This window comes from Delphinus delphis, chromosome 3 (assembly GCF_949987515.2).
Source record: "Delphinus delphis chromosome 3, mDelDel1.2, whole genome shotgun sequence".
NCBI classification, from domain to species: Eukaryota; Metazoa; Chordata; class Mammalia; order Artiodactyla; family Delphinidae; genus Delphinus; species Delphinus delphis.
Window position 1 is genome coordinate 157,485,777 of NC_082685.1, and position 17,010 is coordinate 157,502,786.

The following is a 17,010-nucleotide window of genomic DNA, read 5'->3' on the forward strand; positions in this document are numbered from 1 at the left end:
TCAGAAGTCAGTGGTAGCCTGTCTTACTAGAACTGCAGAAACAAATAAAGACTGTTAAAACAGAATCACAGAGAGACTATTTGTTTTTTTGTTTTGTTTTGTTTTGTGTTTTTTCTTATTGGAGTAAAATTGCTCCACAATGTTGTGTTAGTTTCTGCTGTACAATAAAGTGAATCAGCTCTATGTATACCTATACCCTCTCCCTTTTGAACCTCCCTCACACCCTTCCCCGTCATCTAAGTCATCACAGAGCACAGAGCTGAGCTCCCTGTGCTATACAGCAGGTTCCCACTAGCTATCTATTTTACACATGATAATGTATTTAGGAGTGAAATTTGTACAATGCGACCATATTAAATGTCTCCTTTAATCTTCATTTTAATGATCTAGTAGAGTAATTCTCCATTAATTGAATAATTTTATTTTTCTTCTCACAGGCCTTTTGGGCAATATTTTGGCTACAAGTGTATATTTCATATTTTGGGGTTGGAAAAAAAAGAAAACATTATCATGTCATTAGTAGTTGGCCAAGCATTATATGGTGATTTATATTGTTTTATGTAACATACAATGTAAAAATTGAAATTATTGCTTTTTCTAGTTTGAATTAGCTTATTTATATTCAAATTTCTTGTTTTTTCAACAGTATTTTCTGTTTTTGTTTTGTACGCCCCATCAACACTTTAGTTAAGCTTGCATTATTCTCTTCAGTTACTTTTCACTGTGGAAATTAAAGCTGTACATGACTGAAAACATCTCCTTATCAGTGAACACATCAGTAAACCCCAACTGCAAGTGTCTGGAACAAAGATAATCAAGATTAATGCATTCATTTAACAGATGGTTACAATGTTATTAAAATGCAAATGATTGGTTTCTGCTAATTGTTCAACATCAGAAAGAATCAGGAGATTTTTTCATTTTCTAATAGGCTTTGTAGAGTTTACCTTCAGAGATTAACATAAAAGACAAATATGTAAATCTCTCTCACTAAACTCAGGAGAGTCAATCAACTTGAAAGAAAAGTAGAATAATGATTATATATTTATAGTAATGGGAAGAATCCTTTTAGTACTGTAATTTGCTCCTGAATTGTTTCGCACCTAATTCAACTAGTCTCCATATAATTGTGTGTACTGAAATATCTATTCAAATGTTATGGAATTTGGTGCCTTACTTTGACTCAAAAGAGACAATCTAACTGTTTGAGTAAATAAACCAAAATATGATGGTGGTTCTCACCAGAATAGTAACTTTGTAACATTGAGGTAAAGAATATTTCAGATAAAGTAAGTAAAGTAAGTAATGTGAAGATAAGGCCGAAAGTATTTCATCCATTCATTCTTTCACTCAATAATTTTCTACTGAGGGATTTTTTTGTATCAGTGTTATTTCTCTGATAAGTAGAGGCTAAAATCTGATTAGATGTGCAACAGATTTTGGGGCAGAAATACTGGTGGACAGTAAAAGGAGGAAGGAGGTGGACTAAGGAGGGAGATTTTCAGAGCAGAGCACAGGTGTGAAACCTGTGCTTGGAGAGATGGAAGGAAGGTTAGATGGGATAAGACATGCACTGCAACACAACCCTGACAAAGTCTTGGCTGGCCCACTGTGGGTATCCAGAATGGAAATTGCTCATCAGAAGGGCACCATGTAATCTTTCCTAGATCACAAAGTTTCAAGTGATAGAAAATAGTATAATCAGAACTAACCTACCAACTTTTCCTTCTCTAGCCTTAACTCTGTTTAACTATTTATTAAAAGTGATGATTTAAATTCCAATCAATCTTTTGAAACAATACAGTGTATATTAAGTCCATACTGAAGGGTGTTGTTCCCCACTAAACTTCATGCACCAGGTGTATTCAGATCATTAAGAGATACAGTGGAACTATTACATCTTTGTCTAGGAGACTATCTGTTGTCACAGGTGAAGTTTGTTATTTGAAGGAGAACATTTTGCAAGGATTCAGAGAGCAGATATACAATATTACAGCTCTATTTTGGCTTCATTTAGTTCAAATACATTCACAACTATTGTTTTTAGATTGTGTCCTTCCTGACCTATACTCAGACAACTCAGTTTGTGCTCCTTGACATCTAAATAAAATAAAGACAACAGAGGATTTTCCAAATTATAATCAGGCATTTAAAATTAGGGATCATAGTTAATTGCAAAATCATGTCTTCACATGTCGAAAAACAACTAGGGTTGTCTTAGTGTAGAAAATCCAAAGTCATATTATGAAGAATATACATATTATATTGAACTGAATTTGCAATTCCTTTGCAACCTGGGTTTAAAAAATGATATAATGCCATTCTAAATCTTAACTAATATATAATATTGATTAATACACACTCAATTTGGCAATTGTTTGTAATATTAACTTAAGAAAAGGCTGGTGCCTAAGTGCTTTAGACAGTTTTTTATTTTTCAAGATGATCAATATAATCTCAAAATAAAATATATCTTATCTGAAAATTGTGGTGCTAAAAGAATAAAGATTCTATCAAAATAATGGATCCTTTTCAAGCTTTTCAAATTTCAAAATTATGCACTTATAGTTATTGAATCTATATACTCAGTACATCTGAATTTGTCTTTAAAAATTGTCCCTTTTGGTACTATCTAATCATATGGTTTTCTTTTATTAAATTTTAATATGTTACTACATGAGCATTTAAAATAAAAGCAAAATCTATATGTAGTCAGTATATTTAAATATCAAATTATGTTATTATTATTAAAATGTGTAAATAAAATTAAAATGCAATCTGAGAATATAGATTATAGAGTAAATAAACCACCTGGTTGTTCTTATTTTCTCATTACCTCCTGCCTTCTCTTAAGTCACCAGGGGATGTTATATTCTCACTATTCCTATTTTGTGAGTGAAATAGCTACATTATAAAGGGGGTAAGTGTAGTATGTACATTAACACAGATAGTAAATTATGTATCCAAAATTTAAAGATAACTTTGATCACACTCAACATTTATGTTTAATATTTACCTTACATTTTAATGAAAACTGATTGACAATTTAAGTAATTATTAAATATCGCTATTTTTTCACAAATGTCTGAAAGACATTGATTTTTTAAAATTGAGTTACTGTTGGGCTAAAATTTCTGGTGAATATTCCAAGAGTAGATATAGTTTACATCTTTTCTTTTAAACCATACTATAAGGGCTTTAAGAAGTAAAAAGATACAAAAGGATAGCTAGGATTATTGTAGTTGGGACAGGCATAATATTTTTATAAAACTAGTAGACTCGAAATAAACAGGGTTTTATAATGAATTAGTGTCAAACAGTTTTACAATGATAAAAAGCACTATGACAAGCAGAGCACACATTAGGATGGGCCTGACTTGTGTATTCTTATTCCCTAAGAAAGCATATATAGGAATCCAAATCCCAACAAGGTGGTGAGTTGTTGGCATGGAATTAAAATAAGAGATTTAAATATATGTCAAACATAATCTAAAATAGAGACTGAGTCACTGAAATTATATGAAGAATCATCTTAGCTTTAAAGAAAAAATCAAAGTTTACATTTTCTGTTTCTACTACTGAGCATCCATGACAAATCTTCTGACTGACACAATCTTTGTTTTGGTGTCTAGATATTTCAAAGTACATTTTCTCCAAGAGCCATACCAGGATATATTTTTAGAATATGCAAAATCTCTATGGATTTATTTAAGTTTTCATTCTCATTTTTATGCTAATCTAGCTACCTAATCAGATACTCACATATGACAAAAACATATATATTGAGTCCTTTTAACCTAGACTATGATATTATAATTTTTAATATTTGCATCTTCCTTATATTCATAGCAGGTAGTATTATTTTAATTGTTTGTAAATAATGAGAAACAAAGACAGGTGGACTTATTCAATACAGCAAATATTGTTTTTAAAGAACAACTTCAAAACTAATTGACAATAGTTCAAGTAGAGCAGAAATGGCAGAACTTCTAATTCAAGTTTTGTTTTTCCTATTTTTTGGCAAAATGAGTGATTTTCAATTACATCCTGGACATTTTGACTGTTATTTGAAAAGTTTGAGTCCTGTTTTATTTATTTATTTAGTTAGTTAGTTAGTTTAGTTTAGCAGGCATTCACCCTATTTAGTTTTATCATGCAGGTCAGGGCCTACTTTTGTGGGCTATTGTGACTATGACAATCAACTTCCAGAGCCTCCATGTTATTATTTTGGTCTGTTGGCTGACCTCCTGCTGATGCTCTTTGTTCACACTGCTTAAGACAGTGGAAGGGGCTCTTCCAAGCAAGACCAATCATTGTCTATATGTGGGATAAGAGTGTCCAACTCACAAAAATGGAAGTGCTTCACTAGCAGGGGCTTGTGGCAGAATACTCCCCTGATTTAGTCTTCCCTGGCTCATGAAGGACAAAGAGCTCTTTATGGACATTTGTGGAAGCCAGGTCACCCTTCCCAGTGCCCTGGCTGCACAATGTAACAGGGTGCACTAGGGAAGTCTCAGGTGTGATGGGGAAGCAGAGTGCTTCTTCTGGCTCCTAATCATCAGCATCAGCAAAGTACCCAATCAATCCTTCTTGCTCATTGCCATGCTTGCCTGGTACTGTTGTCAGGACACTCACTCAGTCCAGCAGATGAATGAGTCTGCCTGGGCCATATTGTGTCACTAGGTAGGGGGTCAGAAATGCCAGGCTAGGGCTGTCTTCTTCCATTTACCATAGTAACCTTCAGAATGTAGGAAAGATTCTAAGATGTCTTCCCACTATGCTGTTCCTCCCATTTTTTGGTCCCTAGGCAATTTGCCATCCTCTTTCTACTTTTCAGAGTTCTCTTTCAGTTTTCTCTTGCATTATTTCCAAAGATTATACTTATTTTTGGAGGAGAGTGGAGAGACTATCTCTATGCCATCTTAAATGGACCAAATATAGTTTTGTTTGAATATCATTTGCACACTTACTTTTTATCTTTTTGTTTTGTTTCTTGGGTTTGATTGCTTAGTTTTGGGGGTGTTTTGTTTGTTTTATATGAGCTATAATAATAATTGGTTCATATCAAATCTAGATTTAAATATATTTAATTAAAATATATTTTAGCAATATATTTAAATTGACGCTGGATATCTTTTGACTGTCTTTCTTGTTTGGGTTATTTTTGAGTTTTCAAAAAGGGTTACTCCATTACTTAAATGTGAGAAACATTACATTAGATACAATAGATGTATTAAAACCTTGGCTTTCTCTATATATTAAATCATATTACAGGAAGATTTTGCTGCCCTGAGAGGCCTTTAATCTATTTAAGGTGACTCAACATTACTTCTCAGTTCTATCATGCATCCATTTTATAGTTGAACTCTCAAAAGTCAGTAGTGCTTTCCTCATTTCAAATGTCTTTTAACTCATATTACTGGAACCATTTATTTTATATAATACCATGTTTAATCTTAATGATCACTCTATATAATAGCTTCTATTTTCCATTTTTCATAGAAGTTCAAAGAGGTTAAATAAACTTCCCTGTGGATAAACAGAGATTGATGCACATTTCTTTCATTTTAACCCTCCTCCTTTTTCCATGATATATTTTAATAAATAAACCTGTTTAGAAAATTTCCTAAAGTTTGTGATCATACTATCTTAGGAAACTTGGAAATAAAACTAAATAGCAATTCTGTTTATTAATGCCTGTTACCATGATAAGAAAGCAAGGACAACTTATAACAGATGCCAACTATAATGTTTTACTTCCTAGGGTTAGTGATCTTGCTTCTGTAAGATAACATAAAGGTAATCAGTATAGAAAGTATAGAAAGTGTTTTCCTCAGTTATGTGATATGACTTCTTATCTTCAGAGGCAGAAGAGGCTAACATTCTTTTTATTATTATTAATATTATTTCAGTGGAAGTTCTTTCTACCTACTTCAATTTAACCAACTCTTAGATTAAGTGATGCTCTTTCCAGCTTCTAGAACAAATCCTTACTGGAATCCTCTATTAGTAATTTTCCTTCTGGTACAACTATGTGTTTTTCTCACATTATTTGAGTTATATGCTTAGCAAGAATCAGTTGTGTTTGTGCCCAAACCTAGCTATATAAATTACCCATTTTACTACCATTACATATTTTAATTAAATAGTAGCAAACTCATGATCTATGTGTACAGAGTATTTGGTCTCTTTAAAAACTACTTTAATAACGTAAATATTTATAAACTTAATCAATAAAATTGTTACTAAATTAGGTATCTGTAAGAAAACTTTAAAGTATGAGGAAACATGATAAAGTCTACAGGATTATACTCCTGAATGGCTTCACAGGTGGCTTTGAGAAGTTTTTATAATACTTCAAAGCGATTGAAACTGGAAATCAGACTTTGCTGATGTAGTTCAGACAAGAAAATGGACTATACAAACCAATGAACCTTGTCTTAAAAATATTTTTTAATTAAGAGATAATAATATATTGGGCATCCTTAGTCGAGTCATCTTATTTAACTGTTCACTTCCATTAGCCAAATTCTAAAGGGGGGCTTTTATTATCTCTTATTTTTCACTTGCATTAAGTTTCACTTCTTTACTATTTCGTATAGTATGAATAAATTTCTATGACAATAAATTAGATTTACATTAATTTTGTAATACTTAATGATTAGAAACCAATATTAGCCAGTCTTTGTATATAAAGTGATTCCATAAACCATCTATTTTGCATTATTTTCAATAAAAGACTGAAATAAAGAGTATATTCAAAAAGATGGAATTGCTATATCCAAAGGCACCACTTTTTTTTTTTTTTTTTTTTTTTTTTTGCGGTACGTGGGCCTCTCACTGCCGTGGCCTCTCCCGTTGCAGAGCACAGGCTCTGGACGCACAGGCTCAGCGGCCATGGCTCACGGCCCCAGGCGCTCCGCGGCATGTGGGATCTTCCCGGACCAGGGCACGAACCCGTGTCCCCTGCATTCGGCAGGCGGACTCTCAACCACTGCGCCACCAGGGAAGCCCAAAGGCACCATTTTTTAAAGTTTTAACACCTATTGACAATCCTAACCTTCAGGAAGTATATTCCAGTTTACATTGACAATAATTTAGCAAAGTGGAGAATTAGACTTGGCATTTAATAACTTGGTCAATATGGTTGGTTTCCTTCATGACTTTCTGATTCTCATAAAGCCCAGGATATTATTGAACCTCAAGACAATCAATCACAACATTCCCTATACTCCTCTGATACTGACCTAAACCATAAACTTGTTTTTCTCTAGTTTCTTTCTCTGCAGTCTGTATGGTTACAAATCTATCTATATCCAGGCAAACTAACTATTTCTTATGCTGAGTCCTATGAGTATATCTTCCACAGTCATGCTAATTGGAATGTCTCCATATCAAGGACAAAATCCTACATAGAATCATATTTCAGATTCTAAACTGTTGACTCCCTCATATTGAAGGTGCAAGCATCTTTGCTTATCACTCAGTTAATTATTAGCCAAACCATGTATGAACCTACCATGTCCTTCAGACACTGTGACTTTAACAAATCCCAGATTCCCCAGAGCCAGCCTCCATCAGAAAGTTATCTTTCCTTCTCCAAACCTCATTCCACATATTCGTGAATGAATTATTCGCAGGTCTTTCTTTTATCTCTATTATTTTTATTATCTCTCGGTTAGAAGGAGATCTGCCTTTCTTCTAGCAAGGCTTAACTACAAATAAAAGTTCAAACTTAGGTCACTTGTGGAAGTTCATGGACATTTCAAATCTAACAAATTATTCGAACATGCATATAAATCCTTTTTGTATAAAACCGATGTCGAAATTAAAGGAAAAAAAAAGACAGGCTTCAGATTTAGAACAGCTTGTGGCTTACCAGAACCAGGCTTAATAACTTTACCACTTTTTCGCCTGCCCTCAGAAGAACCAAACTTCAAATATAATAGATACTAGTAGGTGAACATTGCGCAGCTGGAAAATATCACTCTATAATTAGAAGTGTGCAATGGATTTTAAAACATAGTATAACAAGGAACTTGTGGACATTAACTTACCATAAGGAAGAATAGTTTTCCTCATTTTCCTAAGTCCGCTGTTGATTTGGCCTCTTAAATTTTCAATAGAGGTATGTGAAGATATTGCCGCATTCGAAGTATCTATCCTCATCAGCCAAAGAATAATGTCAGAATCACTGCTCTGGAGTATCAGCCAAAGCCCTTACTTCACAAGTATCTTCTTTCACTTCCCAGCTCACAGGGTTGAACAAACTGCTTCTAATCAGCACTAAGAGAGATAAGGACCAATAGAAACATATTTTCACATTCATCATAACCTAAAATGAATCTGTTAGTCACAATCTTCTATAAACCCACACTAACTTACCCTTCCTTATTTCCCCATATTCCAGTCATTTATGTTCAATTTTACTCATTCCATGTGAGGATTTTATACTTTTTCAACTTTATACCAATGCTCATCTGTCTCTCGCCTTTTAACTACCATGTGCCATGCGACTCATTCACGTGTTTAACACTGATTCATTTATCCTACATATACACTGAATGCTTACTATACAATAGACGTTGTTCCAACCAAAGAGAAAAGAGTGATTATCAATACCAACATTTCTTGCTCTAATACAGCTATTATTACAAGATGTGAATAAAAACAACAAGAAAACACATCAAACTGTTAAAATCTTTATGTAGAGGATTAAAAGAGGGTGTAGGATAGAAGTGACTAGGTGATTGATTTTTATTGTCGTAAAGAAGAACACCATCAAGTGGAAATATGAAGGACAAAAAGTATTTGGCTTGAAAATTTTAAGGGAAATAACATTCTTGGGAAAAGAAAAAGAAATGATTAGTAGATGGGCCATAAGTTTCCCCAAAGCTTGGTCAGTTTATGGAAACAAAAAAAGCCAGTTTGGTTGAAGCATGACAGGTGAAAAAAAAATTAATGTAAACTAGAGAGCAGTTGACAGACCTGGGCTGGGTCATGGAAGGTTTGAAAACCAGTCCAAGAATTGTAGACTTTATCAGAGGGTAAAGAGGAACCAGGAGAAGATCTTAATCACAGGGGACAGGTGATGTAATGAGCTATATTTTACATATCATTTTGACTGCTACCAAGTGAATTAATTGTAGTGCTGAGAGCTGGACAAGAGCGGAAGAAATACAAATGAATATTTTGGGTGAGATATTGTCAGTTCACAGTTGGGGGAACAGAGTATAAGATACAGTACAGACTTCAGAATTTCACAGCCTACTCAGGGTACTTGGTCATTCCTCTGTAATAACTGTACACACAATCCTCAGAGTTTAGAAAGGCCATTTCTATCCCCCCAAGACTCCCTGGGTCCACTCCTGAGCTGCCACTTCTCCCTGCAACCACCTTGAAAGTCAGTTGAAGGAAATAATCTCCCTTTTTTCAACTCCCATGGCAGTTTTTGTGCATCACCTACACGAAACTAAACAAAACTTTCTTTACATAATATTTAATTGAAGAAAATACTAATTCTAAATATCCTTAAGGAAAATAAATCTGCAACACTCTTGCTTCTCCACATGACACACAATGGTGCCTTGCAGAAAACTGTGGTTACTAATAAGTGTTCAAAAAATGAAGAGTGTGGCCAGTGTGGCAAGGGCTGAAATACAAAATGGTAGTTCAGAGCTGAGAGTATAGTAGAAGGCAAGTGCAGGATCTGCAGAACACCATCTCCTGGGGCCAAAAGAAAAGTCATTCTCTACTTGGTGTGTAACATCTGAGGTTGGAATGCTGTGGGGTTCTGTGAAGGCACCAGCAGTTGGGGAAGGCTGGGGTGATGCTGGGGAAGGTTTAACCATGGCCATTTGATGTGATCTCCCATCTCCTCTCCTGCTCTTTCTCCCTAGTCCTTACCTGTGCTGATCCTTCTCAGGGTCTTAGTACTGGCTGCTCTTTCTGCTTTGATGCTCTCACCTAAAAACCCAGTTGTCTGTTCAGACATTATTCAGTTTGCTGCACAAACTCATCTCATGAGAGAGACCACCCCTGACTATGTTATCTGAAATGCCTCCTGTTTTATTCCTAATTCTTCATCTTTTTTTTTTTTTCCTTCATAGGTAACACAACATATTTAATCTTTGTTTGCCATCTGTCTTCAATAGCAAGGAAGGTTTGTGAAATCAAGGGCTTTACCTTGTTTTATCAACCAATTCAGCCCCTAGACCTTTTCACATAGATTGCTCTTAATATTTGCTGAATGAGTGGCTGGGTAGATGGATGCATGAAGGCAACCTCTGGGGAATGGTCTGAAGATTTAATAAGAGTTAGGTACAAATAGGTAGAAAAGGTGAAAGGAAATTCCAGGCATAGTTAGAAGCATCTTTATAGGTACATTCAAGGCACTGTAGAGAGGTCATTGTTTATGAATATGGTGTTAAGTGATAGCTATCAAGAAGAGGTCAGGGTGTGTTGATATTTGATGAATAATATGACAACGTGTTTTAATTTCATCTTGAGATTAATTGATGCATTGAGTGATATCAGTTTTACATTTTAGAAGGAACAATGCACATCACATGGATACCAGATACTTAAATTAAAATTGATCAAATTCTATGGTGATTGACTCACTTTAATAGTTCATGACAGAATAGGTGTATGCAGCTACTTTTCTCTGTTTAACTTTCTAAAATGATACTTCTCACAATCATCTTTTAAAGAAAGAATTACACTACCTTCGAACTCATTAGAGTAGTGTCAACTACCTGCCATATGGATAATATACTCAAGAGAAACAACCTAAGAAATGCACATTCAAGAAAGGAACCGAGATTTTCTTTTTCTTTTTTTAAAATTTATTTAGGCTGCACCAGGTCTTAGTTGCAGCATGCAGGCTTTTAATTGTGGCATGTAGCATCTAGTTCCCTGATCAGGGATCAAACCCGGGCCTCCTGCGTTGGGAGCATGGAGTCTTAACCACTGGACCACCAGGGAAGTCCCCCCGAGATTTTTTACAAAAATTTTTCGATTTCCTAAATTTTGGTTTACAGCTATCACCAAAGGTGATATAACTGCTTTCCATAAGTTAAATGTTTTTTCAGACAATTTATTTTTCTGGGAACCTCTATTTAAAAATAAAAGTACATTGATACGCTTGCAGTAGATTTGTTACATTATTCTCAACTATTTATTTATTTTTATTTCAAAGCTATCTGACAGCACAAAATTTGCTGTATTTTCAGAAGAAATTAGATTTTTTAAGATAGAATTCAAGGTTAAATTTGAAATTTATTTATTAATTTTACTAAATTTATTCAAGGTTAATTTTGAAATATATATTAAATTTATTAAAATGTAACAAATATTCAACATCTTAACAATTTCACAACAAATTATTTCTGGGAATTCACATATCATTTGTAAAATAATCTATGTAATTTTGATGAGTGTCAAATCTTTGTTATTATAGAAATCTGAATTGTAATTAAAAGAACACACACACACACACACACACAAAATCCAAAATTAGCTTGAGCAAGAGACTAGTCAATGAGAAGTGATTTGAAATAAATTATACTCATCTACCTTTTTCAAGAACTATAAAAATTACTTATAAATCACTTTTTTTATTTTGAATAAAGTGTGAAGTTATAAAAATAAGTTCTTATCCATGTTACAGCCCATGGAACATTCTGGTACTTAAAATATTTGTTGTTTACCTGAAATTTCAAGTTTAACTAGGCATTTATGCTGTGTTGTTATTTGTTAAATCTGACAACACTACTTTCACATGACCCGCATTAAGCTAGTTCTCTCTAATCTTGTATTTTTAGGAAATAATTTTAGCCTAAGTGCTATTTTTTTTGTTCCCTATTATATAACAAGGGTTAAAACTATCCTTGAGGGCTAAAACTATGTTTTATTCATTTGTATATTTATCAGATTACCAAGCACAATAACTTAGTAAAAACTGTTCATAGCCCAATAACTATTTGCTCTTTAAAATTAGAACATACTATCAAGTTTAAATCATCCATGTATTTATTATGCATGTTCGTTTTTGCAAATACACAGTATCTTATGGAAGTGCAGAGAACAACTGGCTTTGAGTGGCTACCAGGTTTAAGCACTGTGGTAGGTGTTAGGATAACTGTTGCAAGGCTGTTTAAAGCCACATTAAGGAGACAAAATGACTATACTGGAAGCAGTCAAGGAAAACGGAAAGTGGATTATTACTGTAATAGTAGTTTGATTATATACTAGTAAGGGCACTAGACTAGCACTCATACTTTTTGTTTTCATTACATTTCCACTACTTACAAAATTAATGTCATTGGTTTCATTTTATGTTTTTCTTAGAGTGGATATTAGAAGATTCTAAATTAAATATGTGGTTTGCATTATATTGCACACTGGATGCCACTGATTTAGTAGTGTTGAAGTTCTGAAAATTGTATCTCTAAATGAAAAATCTGTTTTTATTTGCTGTTAACACTTAGAAAGAATATTTTACTCCCTTTTTTGTTGTTTTTTTGTTTACCTTTATAAAGCGATAAAGCAAGAATAAATATAAGAACTAACTATAAAATAATAAATTTATTTTCAGAATATAATCTTCATATTTATGCATAAATTACTAACAATATTTTGAAATTTATTTCAATACAGTAATTTACTGGAAATATATCAAACTAATAAAGAATAAAAAGCATGTATCATCTGTTTTAACTGTCCATAATTCGCATTTTAGTATATTTGTTCCTCTGAGAAAAACATTTACATAATGGAGCTTAAATTATCATGCTAAACTAAAATAAACATATATTCATGCTTTATTTATAATGTAGTTGACATATAAATGCTGTAAAATAAATTAAGAATCCTACTATTAATAATATTTCTTTTAATTAATAAGTTTGCTGAATAATCTTTTTAACATTCTCTAGCAAAAATGAGAGCATTTTGTTAATGCATAATTAGCATGTTTTAACTGTTTCATTTTCTTATAGAAGCCACAACATGAATCTTGTGCTAAAATTACTAGCTGCTATCCAGAACCTGTAATCAGACTTTGTGACCACAGTTCTGGGTACAAATGGGTTTAGAAATAGAGGATCAAGATTAAATTGATCTTGTCTCACCCTCCAGCTTACTTCAGGCACTGGAAGAACTCAAATATTACTAATTATTGCCTCACCTACCTCCACCCACCTCTGCTACTCTGTCCATCTCATCGGGACCAAAGCCCAGAGGTAACAGGCCCTCTGCAACAAAAGTAGTGAACGTTTATGTGAGCTGAGAATTTATTTATGTTTTTGTATTAATAATTTAATCCTCCCAACACTTCTATCAGGTAAGTACTCTTATTTCCATATTATAGATAGGAAACTATGGCACAAGAAGTTTTAACTTGCCCCTGTTTTAAGGTTGAAATTCATAGAAATAGCATTTGAACATTGACAGATTGCACAATGTACGTGATCTTAACCATTAGGCTACACTGATTCATGGTTACATTAATATTTTGTATGTCACTACACTTTACCTAACAGCTCAAATATGCAAAGCTTAAATGATATTTTATGATACATAAGATTAATAATTATTAGTAAATGCTAATTAATCAAGATGTGTTCAAATCAAAATAGTTATTTCAGTTACTGTTTATTACACATTTCACAGATATTTCATGTAACGATAAATATACAGAAAATTATTTCTGTGTATCGAACAGTATGTGAGCCGAAGTAACATCAGGATTTGTTACTATATCAAGATCATCAGATGTTTCTATAATGTTAATAGAAACATAGGCTAACATTTATCTCACAGTGATTCTTTGGTAATATTGTACCACTGATTGTTATTTTTCAGCATATAATGTGATATTATTTAAGTAATTTATGATTGTAATTTAAAAGTATAGGCCTGAAATTTATTGAATATTGTTTTCCTTGTTCTATCACCTTTCCCCCTTCCTTTATATGTTAACATAATTAGAAGTTGTTTTATAGCTTTGTCAGAATTGTTAAAATATTTAGAGCCTTAAAATATTAATCAGGAATCATTACATATTCATTTAATGACTTTCTAACTGACATGAAGGGAAATGAAAAATGAAATATCTCCCATAAAGCCATTGAAAGAAAATAAAACTGTCTATAAAATATCCATTACATGAAATGAATCCCTACAGTCCTCTGGACTTGAACTCGTCAGACTGCTTCATGATGAACATTACTTTGTCTTTTAAGTTAAAAATGTATAGTTTTCAATTACAGGGTTTTAATTTACTTTAAATTGCTGATTAATCAACTTCAAACACTAAATTTCTGATGTATTGGGAGCTTTATACTCCTATCAAAATGTATATGGATAAACCCTGCTATAAAGATTATTGATTTATATTGAGATGACTATCTGATTTTAACTCCCAATTCAGATAAACTTTTTCATTAGAGAAGTTTTACATCTCTCTGATTTTTTCCTTTCTAATCATATCAACCACCATGAGTGTCAGCATGCCCCAACACTAATTAATAAGTACTTTTCATTGAACATGGAAGATGAGTAATTTAAACATGTGTTCCTTCCTGTGTATACCAGCTTTCCATTTGTGATGTTTTTATTTCAAAATGAATGCTAGAAGGGAAAATAGAAAAAAAATATTGAGTCTCAAATTCCTGAACTGTTTCCACTATACGTCCTTTCAGAATGGTCTCCATTGTATTTTCTCTGGGCATCCCTTTTATGTTCTTTCTCTAATAGAAATGTGCTTCTCTCCTGAGGACACTTCTTCCTATGTGGGCTTCTCAAAGGATAGTTGTTTAGCTCATGCAGCTCAATATCCAAAAACAAACAATCCAATCCAAAAATGGGCAGAAGACCTAAATAGACATTTCCCCAAAGACGATATATGGATGGCCAACAAACACATGAAGGATGTTCAACATCACTAATCATTAGAGAAATGCAAGTCAAAACCACAATGCGGTATCACCTCACACCAGTCAGAATGGCCATCACCAAAAAATCTAGAAACAATAAATGCTGGAGAGGGTGTGGAGGAAATGAAACCCTCTTACACTGTTGGTGGGAATGTAAATTAATACAGCCACTATGGAGAACAGTATGGAGGTTCCTTAAAAAACTAAAAATAGAACTATCCTATGACCCAGCAATCCCACTACTGGGCATATACCCTGAGAACACCATAATTCAAGAAGAGTCATGTACCACAGTGTTCATTGTAGCTCTATTTACAGTAGCCAGGACATGGAGCCAACTCAAGTGTCCATCGAGAGATGAATGGATAAAGAAGATGTGGCACATGTATACAATGTAATATTACTCAGCCATGAAAAGAAACGAAATTGAGTTATTTGTAGTGAGGTGGATGGACCTAGAGCCTGTCATACAGAGTGAAGTAAGTCAGAAAGAGAAAAACAAATACCTTATGCTAACATATATATGGAATCTAAAAACAAAAACAAAAAGGTTGTGAAGAACCTAGGGGCAGGACAGGAATAAAGACACAGAGCGTCTTGGGACACCTTCTAGGTGCTGGGGAACGCATCACAGCAGTAGGTCTTCTTGGTGTTGTGGAAGGCGATGCACATGCCCGAGGTAAGCGGGAAGTGAAGCACCACCATGGCGCAGTGGTAGCGCAAGGCCAGGTCCACGGTGGCCACCATGCTGATGATGTTGTGCCTGTAGAGGACGGCACTGTCTGGGCTGATGCCGTACCTGATGTGCAGGGCCTGCCAGGCCGCTGTCGGCGTAGAGGTTCTTCTCCAAGGGTTTGCCCAAGCTCACCCTTTAGCCGAAGTAGTTGGAGGAGATGTTGCAGTTGATGCACGTGCCCAGGCCGATGCAGAAACTGCTCATCTGGCCCAGGTCTACCGCGTTGCCCTGCGAGAAGAGAGCCATATACCTGGCTCTGGGCATGCAGCACATGTACATGCAGGAGACGTGGTTGCCCCAGCTGCTCTTGGTGGCCAAGACCTCGATGGTGTCCAGCTTGTGCTGGCTGTACAGAAGTTGGCGTGCTCCAGCAGGTGGAGCTTCCAGTGCCCCGGGGGCTGCCGGCCAACGTTCCCGTAGGGGCGGCCCTGGCCCACCGAGCCTGGGCTCAGGCTCCGGCACCAGCAAGTAGGTGGGCCCTGGAGGCAGGAAGGCGAGCTTGGCGGTGATGAGGCCAGGGCAGGGCGGGCAACAGAAGAGGCAGCAGAGCTCGTTCACCAACAGGCCGTTCATGTCATGCACCAACCTCCTGAGACCGGTACACAGCTTGTTCCTGGAGCTATTCTCTGAGCACAGGGCATTGATTCCTTCTCTTCTTAGGCAGACGGCTGCACAACTCATAATGCTCTACTAGGCTGAATTCCCTTCATTCTCCTCTTCCTCCCATGACATAGTTCTCTGACAATCAGAAGAGCCGGCAATGATGAAAAAGTCTAAATTCCACCAGGCACTGATGCTACGGCTATTCCTTTCTCCGGCTCACCTCCTGTTATTTGTGGTGACTATGTTTTCCAAAATTCAAAGTAGCTTTATCACTCTTCACCTATTGCCTGTCCACTCACTTGAGCTGTGTATCACTTCTGCTTCATCAATGCACTTTTTTACTTTTACAGGATTTATTGTTATGGGGAATTCCCTCTGAAATTGTAAGATACCAACTATTGCACTTAGTTTTCAGGTGGTTAGCTTTTGTTATATGTTTATGCACACCCTCCTTGGTATTTCACTTGTAGCCAGGAAAGACTGACAAGTACCACTCATCAAATGTCATCTGAAACTAAATTTTGAAAACCAGGTAGTATAGCATTGTTTGAAATTTATGTGGGAAATTTAATCATTATCTAACTCTTTTAAGTGCCAAGAGGAGTGTGTTGAAGCATGGTTTTCATGAGCCACAGGCGTTTTATTCAAATATCCATTTCAGTCAAACCTGTTTATACTACCTATGTGCACACTTTTCATTTGTTATCAACACATAGACACAGTAATTGAGTA

General features: G+C 34.8%; 1 pseudogene; it reads right to left on the reverse strand.

Annotated features, from left to right (window-relative positions):
* Positions 1-15,548: 15,548 nt before the first annotated feature.
* Positions 15,549-16,248, reverse strand: LOC132422500 (alpha/beta hydrolase domain-containing protein 17A pseudogene; annotated as a pseudogene).
* Between the last annotated feature and the right edge of the window lie 762 nt (positions 16,249-17,010).